The sequence below is a fragment of the Hirundo rustica genome, chromosome 6 (assembly GCF_015227805.2).
Source record: "Hirundo rustica isolate bHirRus1 chromosome 6, bHirRus1.pri.v3, whole genome shotgun sequence".
Lineage (NCBI taxonomy): Eukaryota > Metazoa > Chordata > Aves > Passeriformes > Hirundinidae > Hirundo > Hirundo rustica.
The window spans coordinates 57,952,774-57,972,201 of NC_053455.1; the positions used below are offsets into that span (position 1 = coordinate 57,952,774).

The window sequence follows — 19,428 nt, forward strand, 5'->3', positions numbered from 1 at the left end:
TACTTGTTTTTAGGCGAACATTAAATAAAAACTGCCAGCAAATCTGTTCACAGGCTGATTTTCCCCTCCTGGTTCGACCGCTCAGCACAGATCCCGTGTTAGTGACTACACCTGTGTAGTTCTGCCCTCTCCTGGTGCGCCCAACACGTGCAGCAGACACTGCAAAGGCAGAAAAATAAATTATTGTGCAGCAACCACAAAGCAGCCAGGCTGACCACGGGCTAACACCTGCACTGAACCCTCTTGCAATCATTTCTCTGGGTTCTGATCTACCTCTCGTTAAGTGTTTATGGGTAGAAAAGGAGCTTTCCAAACACAAGAGAAATTAAGTCATATATTTACACAACGAAACGAAATGCAAATTTGTTTTTGCTCTTACTTCACTTGTAGAAAGATCTTAATTAATGCTTTATTTTCTAATTGCTAAATATTTTTTTCTCTTAATCTAAACTAAGTTTCTCTGTGGAACTCCTATAAATATTAGGTAACAAGATAGTTTTAAGGGATAACTGCATGCTCAGGTCTGAGTGGCATCTCCTGATTAGGTGAGTTAAAAATCCGAAGTTTCATTTCATTTGATATTTTCTCGTATCCCAGCACTATGATCCTGCCTTGTCATGTTCTTTTTTTTTTTAACATACTTCTTGAACACATTTGATAAACTCTAGGCTTGCTACCCAAAAGTGCAAACATACAAACGTAAAAATATTCCTCACGAGTCAAAAAACCTTAAAAAAAAATTGCCAGAAACCTCCCTCGTGACTTCTGTGATAGTTTTTCCACCACCAGAACCAGAGTGTGTGGAGAAGAAAGAATTAATTGCAGATTGTTTTGCACAATTGGGTCCTGGAAGCTCAGAATGTGCTTTAACAAGTTAGGTGAAAATCTCAGAGAAGAACTTTAGGCATTTTTAGGACTTTTGTGCAGAGTGAACAATAATAAGGGAAAGCCCTTTTAATTTTTTTTCTATAAGAAAAGAATTCCTCATTTTCTTCTCCTGCTTTCCTGAAAGTAACCCTACAAAGGGATCATCTTTGGGTCTTGGCCTCTCACAGTGATCCAAAAGTTGCAGCTGAATTTAGAATCTTAATGAGATTTTGTGATAAAATAAAGATCTGACACCCCCCAAAATATTTTGCTTTCCAAACAATAACAGCAGAAAAGTGAAGAGAGGTTAGAACAAACAAATGTTCTTGTGGGCATCAAAGAACAAATTTCTTCCAATTTGTAATGCAGGTATTTCAGTAAAACACTAAATCACAGGTACTCTATAAGCAACGAAGCAGCTCTTTACAGAGGGACTTAGAGCTGATCCTTTCCTGGGTTCCACAGGCTTGGAGTTTTTGATTCTACCAACACTTTGGGCTAACTTCCCATCCCTGATAGGACTATCTTGGTTTTTCTACAAAAGTTTTTGTCTTATCCTTGCCAGAATTGTCCTAGCATAGTCTAAAAAGGAAATTTTTTTTCTTAAAAATAGTTTTTGTCATGTAGAAGGGTCAAGGATCTTTCCCAGGCAAAGAGCAAAACTACTGCTCTGAGAGGAAAATGTATATTTGTACATATAGATTCACAAGCTACACACAAGTTCTACTGCAGTCAATAATAGTTTCAGAAGCACTGATGTAACAAGATGTTATAAAACACTATAATATTTTAACCAAATATTAGGATATTCTAGTTTCCTGATAGTAAGTTTACAATGAATTCATTTCCCATCGAAATTCTGAAGGGGTGATTTTCTTACCCTGGAGACAGAAGATTTGGTTTGACATGTAATTGGGATTTATCATGCCAATTTACAGGATTCCAGAACGATTCCACACTAATTATGCATCTACCAAATATTTTCTTTTTCTAACTTTGTTACCTTGGCAGTTACTGCCTGGAACACTCTGAGTATCCTGCACTGCTGTTCTTACAGATGCACTCCCAGAGAGTTTGGACCAAACCACTCTGTTCCAATAAAAATATAGCCAAAGAAGAAGTGAGAGGACATTCTCATCCCTTTGCAACTGCACTGCTGGGAGAAAACTCTGTGATGAAGGGAGCAGCAGCCACCAATGTTAAAACACGTAACCCTTCCCTGAAAAAGGCCCAAGCACACCTTGGGAGCAGGCAAGCCCCTAAGGACTTTCAACCCAGCAGAAAGAAAATCCTAAAACCCAAGAGCTGCCGTCTCCTGGCATCTGATTCACCTGCTAAAGTCAAAGGTGGATCTGAAATGGGCTTTCAAAATCCTCCTCAGCCAACCCTGTCCTTTGTGCTGTCACGCTCCTTTCTAGATGTGCGGTGGCACTCGTGGCATCCTGCCACAGCCTGGTCAGGCAGGTTCAGACCCACAAACCCCGCTCCCTGGGCTCACAGCTGGCCTGCCTGGCAGCCTGGGAGCACGATCTCGGGGTTTGCTCTGCGTGATCGCTGTCTCACACGTGTATGAAACGGTCATTGGCAGCTAGAACATCCCAGACATCGCCTGACCGCCTCACCTAAAAACTGCAGCAGCAAGGCACCAACGGGGAGCAGCCAGCTCAGGCACCACTCCAGAGGTTTTCTGGTTCCATTTCTCAGCAGCTGCTCATACACGGACTACGGTTCTGCTTGGAAGTGTTTAGAGCTGTTGTACAATAAAACATTCAGCATCTCTGACACATCGTGTCTGAACACAACCAGCGTGCCCCTGCCCTCCGCTGTGATTCTGAACGTTCATTAACATTCATTATTCACTTGGAGGACAAAGACTGCTGTGTTTTACCATTGTCTGTCTTTCAAGTGAGTAGATAGAATGTAGTAGGTGTTTTTTGGTCCATTTCCCCCATTAATATACTTCTTTCTCCTATAGCTGTACTATCTAAACATTATTTTACTGTGTTACCTGCTACTTTGCCATAAAATCAGCTTATGCCTCTACTGGCTTGAAGACTCAGCAATTGTAGTACCTCCAGCTGAAAAGAAACTTGCCAGAAAGAAAGGAAAAGGAGTCATTTTCTCCTCTTTAGTTAGGAAGATTCTTTTGCTGTATGTATTGGAGCGCTAACACTGCATGGGGAGTGGCAGTCTCAGTCTCTCTCCCTGGCAGAGCTTTGTTTCGCCCTTTCTCCAGCTCCAGTCAAATCTTCTATCACTATACAAAACCTTTTCAGCAGACAAGATATTCTCTTCCTATTAGAGACTTTTCTCCAGCTTTCTTTCATCACTCCCTCTCACTTCTCTGCCCTCAGCAGCTCACTGCCTGTGCTGTCCCGGGAAGATCCAGAAACCTCCCTTTGATTTGGAGCTCTTCATCACAGGATACCTTAACAAATCACAGCCTACCTGAGTCTATTTCACAGAAAAAAAAAACCAAAAAACCCTGCTACTGCTTCAGTCTGAGAAAGCCTCTCAGAAAAAAACCACTGCTCCTTCCAGCTGCCTTCTCCTATTCAGGGTCTCTAACAGCTCTTACCCACTCACAGGAGGCGCCGCTCGCCGCATTGGATTTATTGGGAAGAATCTGGGCTTTAACAAGAGGCGAGATCTGAAAGCCAGGAGGGACTTTCTGTCAGTCTTTTGTTAGAAAGAAATGCGGCAATTTGAGGTCTGAAATTCTGATGGGGATGTGCCTACGTCTGTGCTCTTCAGCAAGCTGAAGTGCTTCTTACCTTCGCTCGCTCTGTCTTTAACAAGCAACAGCGCGCGTAGTAATGGTTGGTGGTCACTGCTGGCTCTTTAATCACAGCAGAGCTCTGAACCTCCATTGTTTGCTGTAAACCCGCTGCCTTCAAAATGGATTGCTGATCCCAATCGAAATTAAAAGGGAAAAGAAAAAAGATCCTTGAGGTTTTCAGGTAAAAACTCTTCTTTACAGAAAGTCTGACATAGCCACGATTGTGGCAAAAGACTCCGACACTTCTGGAGTGAGTGAAAATGAAAAGTTTTTATTGAAGTGCTTTAAACAATCTTTTCATGTCTGTAGCCTAATTTGTTAATTTTATGCTTCCTATGACCAAAAAAGAAAAAGAAAAAGAAAAAAAAAAAAAGAAGACAATCGCTCAGCCTTTGGGGGTTAAGAGAACCCTTGGGATTACTTGTAACCATGGAAATATGAAGAGCTCCTCAGAGCCCAACCTCAAACTAACAGAGGTGCTGGGAGACAGAAAATAGATATGTGATGAATTTGCTACACATGAAAGCCCATTGAATCTGTACCACCTGCATTAACAACAGAAAAAACAAAGTCACAAAGCCTTTTAATTGCTTAAAAGCGTATGGCATTTACCGTGGCTTCTCACAGAAAATAAAGGGAAATGCCTTTAAAGGTTTGTTTTTAAAGCGCTGAGTGCGTCTGAACTAGTTTAAAAGCAGAGACAAGTAAGAGGTAAAAGTGGTTATTGTGGGAAAGCAAGAGCAACAATATGCATGAAAAGACTGAAAGAGTACCCTTTGAAGAAGCAGGGTATGGACTGGGATTGCAGTTATGGGGATTATCCAACCCATGGCCAGTGACACCTGAGTTAGTTTGCACCAACACCATCAAGAGCGTTCTCTCATCCTCTGCTGGCAGCCCCGAATTCAACACACACAAGAACACCTCAGACAAGCACTCACCTGATGATTTATTGACCTCTCTGCCTTATCACAATAATAAGGCACGTGAATATTTACCTGCCTTCCCTGTGACGGCCCAAGCCACAAAACACCGCTTAACCAACCTCAACGCCTGTCCTCAAACACAGCCATCCTCCAAATGAGACATCTTTGGAAAAAAAAAGGAAACACATGCACAGACATCCTCCAAATGAGACACCTTTGGGAAGAAAAAAAAGGAAAACACATGCATTCCTTGAGGTAATAAGCAAGACATTACCAACAGTTAAAAAAAAAAAAAAAAAAAAAAAAAAAAAAAAAAAAAAAAAAAAACCACACCACACAACACCACACTCTTTAATAATTTGTCTCGGGAAATTATATCTACTTGGAAGATAAAATAATGAATGTAACAGAGAAAAACCCTACAACCTATGTGCACACTTTGTACATTACCCAGGTGCAGGGTGACTCAAAGCGCCAAAATTCGCCAGCACAATCAGACAGAGACTCTCTCACCCTTGCAGCTTTGGTAGCATCGGACAAACTGCTCAGCCCTCACTGTGTGACCACTTTGTTTTCCTTAGCCCACTGCTAACTACAGAATCAGAGCTGTCTTCCAGGACTAATTGCAGGTCAAGAGTGAGACATTCTGGGCCCCTGTTAGCTGAATGAAATACACAATTTACTGTCTCTCACAGCTATGATTTGTTCATCGTACCACCGTCTACTTTCCCCATTTGCCACAATTGTTTTCCAGGTCTTCATTACATTTTATACTCAGGATCAGATGAATGCCGTGAGAAATGAAGATACCGTCAGGACAACACTTTCTTGCGATTCCTTTGTCATTTTCTTTGTACTTTCCGTTTCAGAGCTACCTTGCATACCTTTGCAGAAACGCTGAGGTAGGGTTCATTCATTACACAAACCCACAGATTATTACAAAATCCAAATGGATTCCATAGGGTCACATGAGATGTACAGAATGAATTTCTAGTGAGTCAAGAGAATCTAGGCTACCCTTCATATTTCCAACAAGCGTGTGATTTCATTTTTAGTCATATTTGGGAGCTCAATACTCTTGAGAAATACCAAATGCAACAGGTAGAAGTGTCTGAATACAGACAAGTAATAGAAATCTGCAGTTTTTTATGAGCGCAAAATCTTCACATTGGCCAATTAATATAATTGTTGACTAACTTACATTATTATTTGCGGTGTTTTAGCCTTTTACCCTCTGAACCTCAAGCTAGTACCTAAAATCACAAACAAAAAGATAACGTGAAAAAGGAATTAGGTGTACCACAACAAAACACCAGCACAAAGAGCAAAGATCTTCATTTTTATCTTGTGTTTCAGTGGAGAATCTTGAGAGACTTTTAAAAAACTAAAAGCAATGCTTTATGTTGTTTTATGCCATCGACATAATTAAGTATGACACAGCATAAGGATTATGGAAGCAAACCTAAGGAAACTCAAAATAATTGGCTACCCCAAGCTGCTACTTCCACCTTGGAGTTTGAATCAATTAAAAAGATCAAGTATCAAGCAACAGCAGAAAACCACAGTACCTAAAAGGATTACCCTCCTGAGATGGCAGGAAAGAATTTTAGTACAGATTTTCTTTCCACAGAAGGAAGAGAGCTGCAGCTATCACGCCAAAGCTGGGCTCTCTGGCCGAGGAGCCTGCAGGAGGAGTATGTGAGGAGGCACCGAACAGGGTTTTGTTTTGTTGGGTGTTGTAAGTTTGTCTGTCATTAAGTTGTTAAGACTCCCCTGTAATCTCCTGCATCGCCTCTCCATCTCTGTCTCAAGCGTTGGTTCACAGGACATAAAGCTTATAAACAGGCAACTTCCTGGGAGCACATCCAAGGAAGCAAAGAAATGGGCAAAAAAAATGGACAGGGAAATGAACATGGCAAGTACATACACAGAGTATCTTAAATTTCACTGGCGTGACGTGAAAATCATCGAAGTAATACTGGACAAGAAGTGCAACTGCCCACTGGCATTTTTTATTTTAAAAATTGCATTGTTTTGGTCATTAAAATGTGTTGATTAACATATCCTAGAGAAATCTGCAGCACTCAGAGCAAGCCATAACCATCTGCTTAGACCGTACCACCTGCCCTGCGCTGGGCTCCTGGGGCAGCCCCTCATTTATCCGGCAACAATGAATGTTTTAGTCACGCTCCCTCCACTCCCTCGGACTCCAGGGTCACACTTTCAGGAGACATCAGCAGGACTGACTTAAGAACAGCAAGACTGTGGTCCAGGCTAGTCCTTCCATGCCCTTCTTGTCTCCAAACACGTGTTCATGGTGAGGTTTGTGTTATGTTTAGGATGAACAGTGTAACAGGCCACTTTGATGCTTGTCTTTTTGCTCTGGGGTTCTTTGTTGGTTGTTTTGTTTTTGTTTTTGTTTTTTTCCAGAAGTAAAAAGAAAAAGTAATTGCTGACAAAGCATGGAATAATACCTTATGTGAGTCAAACTAATTCTGTAAAGGCCCTGATTTTCATGTTCATGGCCAACATACGGAAATATAAACATCACACTGATATCAAAGAAGTGCAAGGACGGGTCAAATTTATGCCACTCCCAGTGACGTGCACGTAATTAATAAGCAGATTCCTGAAGCCATGGGGTGGGTGTGGAGAGGGTGGGGCCTCTATCAGGTGTGGGAGGGAGCTTTGTAGCTTCACTTCAAGTTCAAACTGTTTGGGCAACTGCAGGAGAAAGGGGTGGTGGATGCAAGCCCAGCATGAAAGCTGAGCTGGAGGATTCACATGGTGCAGAACCTCTTGACCACCACTCGTGGGGAACAGCTGGAGGTTAAAGTCTCCTTGTTTCCCTTTGTTAAATCCCTCCCTTCCAGCCCAAGGCATTGGAGCAGCAGTCTGGGTGAGAATACACCTAGTGTGATGTTGGGGCTTAAGATTTCGACAAGCAATTGAAATCAGCACACAAAACACGATGCATGCCTGGTCACTCACGTGGGAAACAAAATGTGCGAAGAAAAGTAGCTTTCCACATTTCCTAGGCAAGTTTTGCTGCTGAGAAATGAGTCAAATCACCCTTCAAGCACCTGAAATCATCAGCAGGACATCCTGACACCTCCCAGCTTCGGTTTCCAGTTCTCATCCCCCAGAGAACAGCTCCTGAGCATGCAGGTCAGGTGATGCCATCAGGGCCCAGGGGCTGGTGGGGCCAAGGGAGGGTGTAAAAGTGTGAGATCCAGGGAAAAACATCACAAGGGAGCCCCACTGCATGCTGTGCTGAGGGTTCAGTGCCTGCCACCCCTCAACAGTGCCTCATTTTTTCCTTTCTCCACATCAGTCTTTTTCCCAAGCATCTCCAGGAACAGGTAACTTTAGCTCCTCTCAGGACTATTCTGTCATTTGTTTAGAGCTGGCTGGGATTTGAAAGCCACAAAGATGGAAAAGACTTTTCATTTTGCATGAACAGATAGATGAAGTCCTAGGACTTTATGGCAAGAGGCAAACTACTTGATAATTGTTGGATTTTGGAATTAGGTTGCAGCTCGGCATCCACTTCGTCCTTCCACAATGTAAATACTCCCAAGTGAATCCAAATCGTGCACGTAGCTCATCTTTGGATATAATTATTAATACACACCATCTTTTCTGTTATTTGTGCTAGTTGCTGGAATTTATCCCCAACATATGTTACTATGGATTCCTTTTCATTGCCTTTTGCAGTCACCGAAATGGCACATCCATTTTATGACATATGCTGTATCTATATTTTTTGATCACATCACCAGAAAACATCCCTTTAATGTTGCTGATACAGCGACCATTTTCTAACATGAAATGGACAGAAAATGTCCATGGGGAAAGACAGGACACTTAAGATGAAATATGAGTGATTGAGCACAAATATGAGAATAGGTTTTACAGGATTATGTTAAGTATCCTTTAGACTATAAAGATGTCAGCCAAAGTAAAACTCTAACGTACCAGCTGCTGTCCAAATAGATCACAAAATGAAAGTCCTCACGCTGAGCAGGGCTTAAAATAGAGCAGCTGATGAGTAAGACACTCTCTCTTATATAAACCCCACATTTCATACACTAAGACATTTCATTGTCAGATATTCGTGGGGCTGCTGTTTCCCATGAAAAAATCTGCAGTGGAACAAAAGCACCAAACTGTTTCACTTCTCAGGCTCCAAGATTGTTATTTTCATGCCACACAGAAACTCCCTTCCAGTCTGCTTTGTGATTCACGTGCTTGGCTGAATAACTTTCCTGGAACTCAGAACGAGAGGGAAACCTTCCCTAAGTGCTTCCTGTCTTTCTGACTGTACTAATAACGAGACAGAGTCCTCCCACCTTTCCCATTTACAACACTCCAGGCACACCTACTGGTTGATACACTCACAAGCCTCAGAATGAGTCTGCTTTTGCTCTGGCTTTTAAATAGCAGCTTTTTCTCTAGCAACAAAACTGGTTTTTTGTCTAACATTAGTACCTACCAAAGCAGTATTAATAGAGTGTTAATTAATAGACAACGGAAAAGCCGTAGCTTAGCATGAAACATGGAAGATTCATTGGGGTTTTTTTTCCTGTCTACAGCATCTTAATCTTAAAACCCTGGACAGAAAGATGTAAATCTGAGGGGAAGAACAACCTATGTCTTGTGTTTAACCCTGACAGCTTGCAGGCCTCACCACAGAGGCCTGATGGAACAATCATGAAATCAATTTTGACTGCGTAAGAATGAAGTAAAAATTCCAGAATAAGGTCTGGTACATTTACAAGGTGGAACATCAGAATATAAAGTCACTCTCCCCGTCAATCTGAAAATCCATCCTCCCACCATGGATTGTTAAACTGCTATTAGAGTTTTCAGCACTAACTGAAAAGAGAATCAAGCCCCTAACTTTTATAGTTTGCAAAGCTCCTTTTTAAAATATGCCCTAAGCTTGACGATCTCCTTGTGAAAGTAAAATGTTTTGTGTAAGTGATATGGAAAACCAAGTGGAGGTGCTGAGTGACTCCCCAAACTCTTTAGAAGGCCGCCATGAGTTGCTCCAGTTCTAATTGTGGCTTAATATGTGGGTGTAATCCTGACCGACTCATTAATCTCCAGGTCTGTTTTTCCAATCTGCAAAAGGGAGGATATTATACTTAATTAATACGGTCTGTGACTGTTTAATTTAAAAACAAAACAAAACAAAAACACCTATTTAAATGACATTTACAATCCCAGCTATACTTTTCTGTTCAACTGTTTCTGCTTCTTATTTACCCTTTAGAACAAGCAAACTGAGGCTGGTTGAAATCCATTCTCTGCTCATTTCAGTACAAAAAGCAAAAGTTTTGGTGTTTAACGGAACTTAAAAAATGTTAGGATCCCTACCGAGAAAAGGCACCAAAACTCTACCCTGAATTTAGTGTCCTCAGTAAATCCTGAAGAAGCACTGCCAGCAATTTTTAGGAGTGTCTTTGACCCAATTCTCTTCTAACGAAATGGCTTCTAGAATTCCTTATTATTTTTTGTGAAGGGAGGGAAGAATATCCCACCAGCTAACTCTAGGTTTGTATGCAATGCATTGAAAAAATGTAAGCAATAAATATGGTGAGTCAAAATTACTCCAAGAATGGATACGGATTTCTTATCAACAAAAATGATAAATACAACTCTAGGAAACATTTTAATAAAATTACAGGGAAAAAAAAACCAAAAAACGAGCTGTTAATTGAAAAAGCAGTAGCCCTTTAGAATTTTCAACTTCAAATATTATATGCACTAAAATTCTCTTAACATATTCACAGTTTACTACGTCTTCTTCTAGTTCAGACTTCCAGACTCTGAAATACAAACTCAATTCCATATATTTTCAATGAAGTAAAAACTCTGAAGTTCTTCAACCTTCATTAAGGTCAAATCCAGATAAAGACAGAAATTCTTTGTCCTGAACCTTCTGTGAAGATTGAAAACATATTGCAAAGAAGTGCTCAGAATTTCTTAATTCCCTGGCTTTAGCCTGATTTTCCTCATCAGATTCTTCTTCCTGTCCCTGCTATGTTGCCAGATAGTGGATTGCCAGCTCCTGGGAGTTCCTACTGAGTCTCTGAATATTAATTGGTGTTCTCAGAGACAACGGGGCAGAAATCAATGGATTGTAGAAGAATCTTCTCTTTTTGCCCTGAAACAAGTTTTTAGCCTTTTAAATTATGAAAAAGGCCAGGAGGAAGAAGAGTGGGTTTTTAAACACTCAGAAGGAAGCAGGTACATGAAAAAGTCAAGTTATTGCTTTATATTTATGAAATTAATGCTCAAATGTGGAAACATTTTGGTAGGAGGTGCACCCTTTAAAGCAGCAAGTGTTTATACAAACAAAAGCAGAAAAAACCCTAATATTCCCCTGGCTTAGGTTTTGTAAATACTCAAGAATTTGATGAAATGGGAAAAGAATGAGTCTGCAACAGGTGATTTTGATAAAACCTTTACTTTGAAGAGGTCTGAGCCAGCCACACAGGAGCTGTGACAGACTACAGGCAACAGGTCACCACTGTGAGATTTTTTGATTCAGTCTGCAACCAATCCAAGCCATAGTTTGAAGTTTCTTCTGCCCTCACAACTGGGTTGAAGCAAGGCACCAACTCTGTAACAGGGTCAGAAACAGGGCTCATTCATTTCTGGGGTTTTTAATGTACAGACAGAACAAGAAATCCACATATTCAAATTATTAAGTCTGGATAATCTTCTGTGAGCTTTGACTTCTCCTGCTGTAGGTTAAGATCACAGCTTGTGTATCTAGAGACAAATGGAGGAAGAGGTTGGATAAAAGGGTAAGACAGGTTAATTAATATTGCATGGCTGAAAACCTGTAAACAAACAGCAGCTGGTTAAAGAGCTCTAAAGCAGTTGGATCCACAGCCAGGTGCTAAAACAAACACATATAATTCTAACTCCAAACCATTTCACAAAAATTCACCCTCCAAAGACTCTGAGATGTGTGTCCTCTGTGTCTGTAACTGGGGTCATGAATCGTGTTTGAGGGAAAACACAACTAAAATATCAAAGAACTAATTTGGCTGGTTACTTCTGAATATCTGTGGGTGTTCCAGAGATGTATCAAGACTGCTTGAAGGCAACCCCTGCCCGTAAAAAGAACCCCAAACCCCCCCAAAAAACAAAGGAAAAAAAAATCAGTTTTTGGGCTATCAGCTGAGAAACCAGGTTCCTTTTTCTGCAGGGAAATAGTTACTCTGATTTAAAAACTTGCAGATTCTAAAGTGAAACCACCGATATGGCCTCATCATACCTTAGGTAGGCTACATTTAATGGAGATCACGTCTGCCACTCTTCTTGACACAAAGTCAAAATCCTAAGACCTGGGAAGTTTTTATTGTAGCATTCAAATATGAACACAGTAAAGAAAATCAGCTGGAACATGAGCTACTTTTTCCAGTATTTTATTCATAAACCACAATTTTCAGTACAACTGCCATACAGCACACCCTCTTCTGGCTTTTAAATTGACATTTTAAGCCAAAAGTGAGTGTAAATTTTGGTGATTAAACATGGTGTGACAATTAACATGTTAACAAAGGCAGTTAACCTCCTGCCTAAGATCTAATTTACTACATTCTTAGAAAGAAAAAGCATAAACTCTGAAAACGAATCAGGTGAGAGTTGTCTGGATGAGGAAATGCTTTTGCTCTTGTATGAGACACACCAGTGCACAGCGGCCCGAGCTGAGCACACAGCTGAGCTGGTCTGCCCAGCAACTCCCACGGTTTGTGGGGTGCTCTACTTCAAGTGCTCCCTCAAGTACCTTGCAAGGAGAAAATGCTCGACCTTTGGTCAAGCCTCACCTCTCCTGTTCACCTTTTTGTCCCTTGAAACGTATGGTAGAAGGGTGGTGCAGACTTTTTCAGCGTCAGGAGCTGAACTCAGGCCTTGTCAGATTTAAAACTGTCACTTCTTAGCTCCTCGCCCCTAAAATTTCAAGGTATAAGATGCCTGATTCACCTACAGATAGAAATTCCCTGACAATCTACTTCAAGGGAAGTCACAGAAGAGGACTGATATACATCATCATATGGTGAAATCTGGAATTTGATTAACCAGATGCTGTTATTTTCTTTAATATCTCATGAATAGAAACCACGGTGTAAAAACAACTCAAAACAATCGCTCACTGGGAAATCTGACATATGGCCTGCTAAGCTGCTCTCCTACAGAAACAGCTAAAGATCATTACTCTTGGCATCATTCCCTACCGCAGGCACTGGGCTCGTTAAAACAGACAGTATGTGATCGAGCCCATAAGGAAGATTATTCCCACAGATGGGTAGAAACAATGAGCAAAACTACAAAGGCTGAGTCGAAAGAAGTAGTCAAGGAGACTTCTCCACCTCCATAACTTCTGTGCGCTAAAACAAATCAAACCAGCACCATTTCGCTGGAAACAAAAGGATGCATCTTCTCCTGTCTCTTCAGGGTATACACTTCCATCCTGCTAATGCACGGTATTCCATTTAACTCCTTCTGCGGGAGCGTTTCTTCCGAGTAGGAGCATCCTGATGTGAACAGAGAGCTTGTATCCAGCAGGGGCCACTTGTTGCCTGCGTTTAGTCCTCACTCAACGAGGTGGAAACGAGCTGTTAACGCTGTCCCGGGCTGAGCCCACGACCTGTGACGGCGGATTGGGATAACCACAGGCACGCCGTGACGCAACCCTGCTGCAATCCACACTTCCCTGGTGATGTTACACTAGGAAACGTAAACCAAACCTCTGGGACGTGGCATGGCAGGGCAGGAAATGTTAAGGCAATTAGGATGTGGCAATGATAATCGGATGCAGCGATCACGCAATCACGTTTAGCAAATGTTTGCATCTGAAAGCAGCTAAGCCGTGATTATTCTTGCAACATATCCCCTCTACGCTGCCGTGCGGATTGTCTAAATTTAGACCAGAACACGGCGCGGTAGATGGCTTTACCACATTCCACCGCTGGCCTTTTTGCACACGCCGAAACAGAACCGAGGCTGCGAGCAGCTCCGGCGTCGTGTGACGGCGCTGGGAAGCGATGGAGCATCAATGACAGGGACACTGCCCCAACATCACGCCCGTCCCTCCGAGCCGAGCCGGAGGCCGAGGGCTCAGGTGCGGTGTGTGACACACCGGGAACTCCCCGGCAGGGTTCTGTGTCCCATGCAGACACCAGGCGGGGTGACGCGGGGCTCCGCAGCACCGGGAACCTGCGGGGGGATGCATCCGAGGCGGCGGCGGGCTGAAGGACACGATGGTGACCCTCCGGCAGGGCGGCTCCAGGGCAAAGGGCCCACGTGGTGAGGCCCGGAGCTGCCCCTAAAGACGGCTGGGAGCTCACACCGCGGCACCGGCTCCCTGAGGCACCAGGGCGGTGTCCAGCGCCGGGCCGGGGCCTCGCCGCCGCCAGAAGGAAGGAGACGAGACCCGGGCAGGGCGGCCGCGCCGGGGCAGCGCCGCCATGACTTTCACACCTCGGCGCGTGACGTCACGGCCGCGGCTGACGTCACGCGCGGCGGTGACGCAGCGGCTCGGACGAGCCCCAGCGGCGGGGCGGGGAGCGGGCGGGACCGCGGGGGGGCGCCGCCGGAGCAAGAAACGCGGACGAGACCGCGCCCTCCCCGCCGCACCGGGCACGCCGGCCCGAACACGCGCCGACCCCGCCGGCGCCTCCGCCACATCCGGGTCCCGGCGGCGCCGCCTCGGCCCCGCCCCCTGGAGGGGGGCGGGACCAGGGCCCGGAGCCGCCCTCGCGATTGGCCGGCGCCGCGGGGCCGCCCGGGGATTTGCCGGGGCTCGGGGGGGCGGGCGTTGCCCGCTCGGCGGCCGCCCATTGGGCGAGGCGGGCGCGGAGCCGCTCTCCCGTTGGCGGGCGGGCGCGTCCGGTGCGGGGCCGGGGGAGGGTGCCATTGGCTGGAAAGTAGGTTAGTGGTGCGCCGTCGGGTGGCAAGCCAGGCGGAAAGTAGGTCAGGGACGGGGGCTGCCTGCGCCGGGCGTGCGGCGCTGCCGGGGGGCCGCGACCCCCGCCCGCCCTCCCTTCGGCCGGGCGCGGCGCGGCGAGGGGCGCGCGGAGCCGCGGTGAGCGCCAGGGGCGGCGGGCGGGGGGCGCCGAGGGGCCGGGGGGGGGCCCGGGGGGAGCGCGGCCCCGGCAGAGCCGCCGCCCCCGGGAGCCGCGGGAGCCCCGGGAGGGGCCGGGGGGCGGCGGAGGGGGGCCCGGACCGGGAGATGGCGGCGATGGGACCCACCGGCGGCGGCGCCGGGCTGTGTCTCCGGGAGCCGGGACCGCGGCGGGGGCCCCGTTACGGAGCGGCCCCGGGGCGGGCTTGCCCGGCGGTGTGGCGGCACCGGGGCATCGGGGCTAGCGGGCGGGCCCGGACCCGGGGGCTGAGCCGGGCCGGGGTCCCGCGGAGGGCAGGGGCGGTGGCGGGGCTCGGGGCGGGGGGACGACGTGCCGGGCTGTGCCCCCTCCCCGGTGCGAGTGGCCCCCGGGGACGGGGAGGCTCGGGCGGCTCTCTCTCACGGAGGGGACGGTCCCCCTTCCCCGGCCGCGGGAGCGGCCCTGCCCGAGCGGGGTCTCCGCCCGGCGCTCCGGGACCGGGGAGGCCCCGTGTGGAAGCCCAGAAGGATGGCGGCAGTTGGGAATTCCCAGTTTGTGTGGCACGGGGGCAGGTGCCAGCCCCGCGGCCGGGGCTCCTCGCACGGAGCATCCCGGGCTCCTGCCGGGGGTGTTTCCCTGGGGATCCCCCTGATCCCGAGCAGCTCTCCCGGTGCCCTGTCGGACACCTGTGTGCGCCTCGCCTGTCGCCAGGGGAAGGGAGGTTTTCCTCCAGCGGTGAACGTAACGCACCGGGAACACCAAGGTGGCTTCCCGAGATCAGGATTTTGCGCTTGGGGAGGCAAGGGAATCGTTTTGCATTTTTAGTTGGTGAGGTTTCTGTTACTCCAGCGCCTCGATTATAACAGTTTTGGGAAGATTTTCGTACTTGAAAAACAACGGTGAAGGAACAAGTGGGTGTGTTTTCTTGCCTTGGAAGCAAATATGCCTGCTGGAATTTTGAAGTATTTCCGTAGTATGTGAGGTAGAAAGGGTCAGCTGCAGAGCGTGGTCTAATCTCCTTTCAAAATTCAGTCTTCAGTAGATTTTTTTTTTAATTCTGGAACTTCAATATTCAAAATACTGCATTTCCTTTTTTAAAAAACATGCTTATATTTAAAGTACCTGTCCTGCCTGTTTATCTTTTCTTTTATCAAAAGGGCTTTTTAAGCGTGAGTGACCGATAATACACAGGCTGCAGCTAAGTCTGTAAGGGAGAGAAGAAAGAGTGTTTTGTTCCAATTAAGTATTAATTCTGTCTAACTGTCTCTGTAAAAGGTCTTGCAGAAGGCTGAGGTTAAACTCTGCCCTCTTCAGAATGTATGTTTTGTATCCTCCAGGAATATGCAAATGTAAATAGCTCTTTGAAGCATCAGGAACTACAGACCTCTCTCTGGTTAAACTAAACCACAGCTGCTTATTAAGGAGAAAGGCTTCACTCCTCCTGACTTCTGTGGGTTTGTGCTTCTCATGACCATTCATGGGGTTTTATCCCCACTTGTAGAAATCGAGTGCGGAAAATAATCTACAGCCGCAGCATTTCAGTAGGTTTTGTGCTGCTTTCAGGGTTTTGTGCTGCTTTATCCCATATTCTCTTCCACACCGTACATTTCCATTGTCACTTGGTGTGTGGGGCTGTGAAGGATCAAGCTCTGTACAAGAAGCTCCTTAGGGGAGTAGACAAGAGAGAAGCACCACAGAGAACATGAAGAAAGCTGCTTGGTTTGGGTGTCGGGAAGCTCAGGCTGCTGGAGCTGGGATTCCACAAAGCCAGAGCTGGAATCAGGGCCTGCTGCCACATCCCTGTCACCATGTGCTCCCAAGAGACCTGCTGTGTTTGGGGACCCTTGGCTAGGGATGTATTAGGAAAGTGATGTTTGTAGGGAGGCTTTAAATGAGAATTGTTTTCCTCTTCAAATACCTGCTCTCAAGGATTCTCTTTGGGCAATCAGGAATAAGAACAGAGAGCATTCTTTGGATTTGTTTAGTGGAGCTTAGAATTGTGCACAGTTCTTTGATGAGGTGAGGAAGGCAGGTTTCCCAAGGGAATTGATATCAAGGACGTTGGAATTACTAGGAGACATGCAGCTTATTTATTTACATGAACACAGAAGTGCTGTTTTCATGCTCAAATATAATATTTTAAGCCATTTTCAGCACAGGGGCCATTGACATGCTGTTATGCTTTGACAGGAGCTAGAGGAAAACCCGAAGGGATATGTTATGGTAAAGTGAAACAAAGTAAATTGGTTGTATCCTGTGGTGACTTTTTGTTTCAGTTCTGTAATTGCATGCTTTTCATTCTTACCTTTACCATCAGTTTTGTCCATAGCGCTGTTTCTAAAAAAGGCCAGAAAATAGTAAAAGGCAGCTGCCTGTATCCCCAAGTGTTAGGAAGTTCTCTGAAGTTAGTTGTCTTCAAGAAAAGCTGTATAAAGGCATATCATATGCAAATGACTGCAAAGAGAAGCCCAAAATAAATACATATTTTTAATCTTGTGTAGCTTTCTGGTTCTCACTAAGTTTACAGAATGCAATATTTAACGTTCCTCTATTTACTTTGATACATTAAACATGTTTTGAAACTTTAATTTTTGGCTGTCATCATATTTTGAGTGCTTCAGCCTGAAATAATTGGTTTTGATAAATGCAGTAGCGGACTGGATTATGCTGACTGGAACTTAGTTACCAACTTTTGAAATTTGGTTATTAAAAGTTCTGCTTGATCAACCCACAGAAATTATGGTCTGTGTTTTGGAGGTACTTGAAGATGCAAATGAGATAGTTGATGGCATTTTCAAACCTAGTGAAAGAGCTTTCGCTGTGGGGCTTTCAGTGTCTCTAAGAGCAGCTGTAGATGGATTTTGGGCAGCAGATTGATGATGGATGAAGCAAAGCAAAGGAGTGCTCTGCCTGTGGGGTGTGTGTATATATCTGTATGGATCTGGTGGTCTTGCACTGCAGTAGGAAATATGTTCCAGCTTTAGTCAGCTCAAATCCAGACTGATTCTCAGGTGTTGCATAGTTGAAACTCAAGACATTGAAGAAGAAAAATTATGCACTTAAAAAATCAGAAGGCTTTTCTCCCTAAAAGTTGGTGTATTGAGTTATCTAGAAAGCCTCTTTAACTTTTGACGAATTTTGTGCGTGTTTCTGAGGAAGAAATCTCAGTTGTGATTATCCAATTGGTTTTATTTGTATTTAAGGACTCTGAACTTTGTTGGTTAACCTGTGATATCTATTAAATTGAGCTGCACATTGAATGGGGTGGATGTCGAGGTAACTCAGTGCCATTAACTGCATATTTCACCTGCCTTTTTTACCTCGATTTGTTGGGAAAAATGCACTAAGGCTACTTATCTAAGGCCCAGACTTCATCTCCTTGGAAACCTGATCTTTCACCAGATGTTGAGAAATGTAATTTCTTTTTTAATCCATTCTGCAGAAGAACACAGATCAAAACAGCATCTTCAAGCTTTGTTAGTCTGGAATATTCATTACATTAAAAAAAAAAAAAAAAATAGTCTGACATTTCAGTCTTTGCCCCAAAGAAGATTGATGGTTTCTGTTATGTTTGGTATTATTTCAAATTTATTTTAGCTGATGCTCAAGTTCCTGGTTTATAGTTTAATCCGATTCAAGAACTGGCTGCTAATGGGTCCTTCGTGTGTAAAGTGCAGGATTGTTTGAGAACCCATGCCTGCAAGGACTCATCTTTCTTCTCTCTCTCTTCAGGCTGCGCTTTCTCCTTTGCAGCTGCAAAAAGGTATTTCTTAGGCAGCACACTGAGAATTTGTAACCTTTTCAGTCTGGTGCCATTTGAGAAGCTGTTATTCAATGTCTGCTGTGTCAGAGGCACTTCTGGGTCAGCTGCTGATGTCAGAGCAGCTTGTGGCCCTGTGCTGGAGCTGTGCTGGAGTTTACTGGGTTGGCCTTGTGCAGGAATGGTGCCAGCAGGCTGCTCAGAGAGCAGGAGATCGATCTCCTTGGCAGCAGTTCGGAGGGGAGAACTAACAAGCCATGTTTCTTGGGGCCCAAGGTGTTGACGTTCTCTGCTGACTTTTAAAGGAGCCCATTCATGAGTCCAAGCAGCTGAGGCAGATGGTTTTAGTTTCTGGGGTGGTTTTGGCTGGGTTTTCCTTTAAGGTGTTGGTGGGTTCTGTTTTCCACAGGTACAAGGCAGTTTAGTGGCACCTGGGAAGGGCTGCAGATACGTTGCTAAATCCTTAACAGCTGTTCCCTGTGTGGCTGGGATGGAAATCCATCTTCCCATGGATGGTTGCTGTAGCACTGGAAGGGATGTTTGGTGGTTCCTAGGCAGCGTCTTTTGGCACCGTGTCTCTGAAATCACTTTCCTAGGAAGGTAATTCTTAGGTCCTCATTCAGTTGCTGCCTTTTTCCTTAATTCCTTTCTGTGTCAGCTAAAAAATAAGTGGATGGAATCCATGTATTTTACAGATTGGATGTATTCTTGATACAGGACTACTCAGAGAATTAAAGTTTTTATTATCCACTTGGGATTGATGTAGGTTTTGAAGGGTGAATGAAGTAAGACTACCAGAGAACTCAGAAATTATTATTATTATTATTATTGATCTCAAGTTATTTTTATCATGGAAACTTCCTTTAAGTGCCTTTGCCTTTTATAACTTGCCTGACCAAAATGGACCAAATCAAAAGGACCACTAGAAATTGCTAAAAAACGCTGTACTGCAGAATATTTATCTGGTGAAGT

The 19,428-nt window shown here is 44.9% G+C and overlaps 1 protein-coding gene across 8 annotated transcripts in view; it reads left to right on the top strand.

Annotated features, from left to right (window-relative positions):
* The first annotated feature begins 14,488 nt into the window (after positions 1 to 14,488).
* BMAL1 (basic helix-loop-helix ARNT like 1) overlaps positions 14,489 to 19,428 on the top strand; it is a 47,901-nt gene continuing 42,961 nt past the window's right edge. For 2 of the 8 annotated variants that reach the window (XM_040068078.2, XM_058420934.1), the window contains exon 1: positions 14,489 to 14,523. The gene's annotated coding sequence lies outside the window, so the exon portion shown is untranslated. Of the gene's footprint in view, positions 14,678 to 18,925; positions 19,057 to 19,428 lie in introns of those variants that run through there. The other 6 variants (XM_040068072.2, XM_058420937.1, XM_058420935.1 and 3 more) reach the window with 5 other exon arrangements.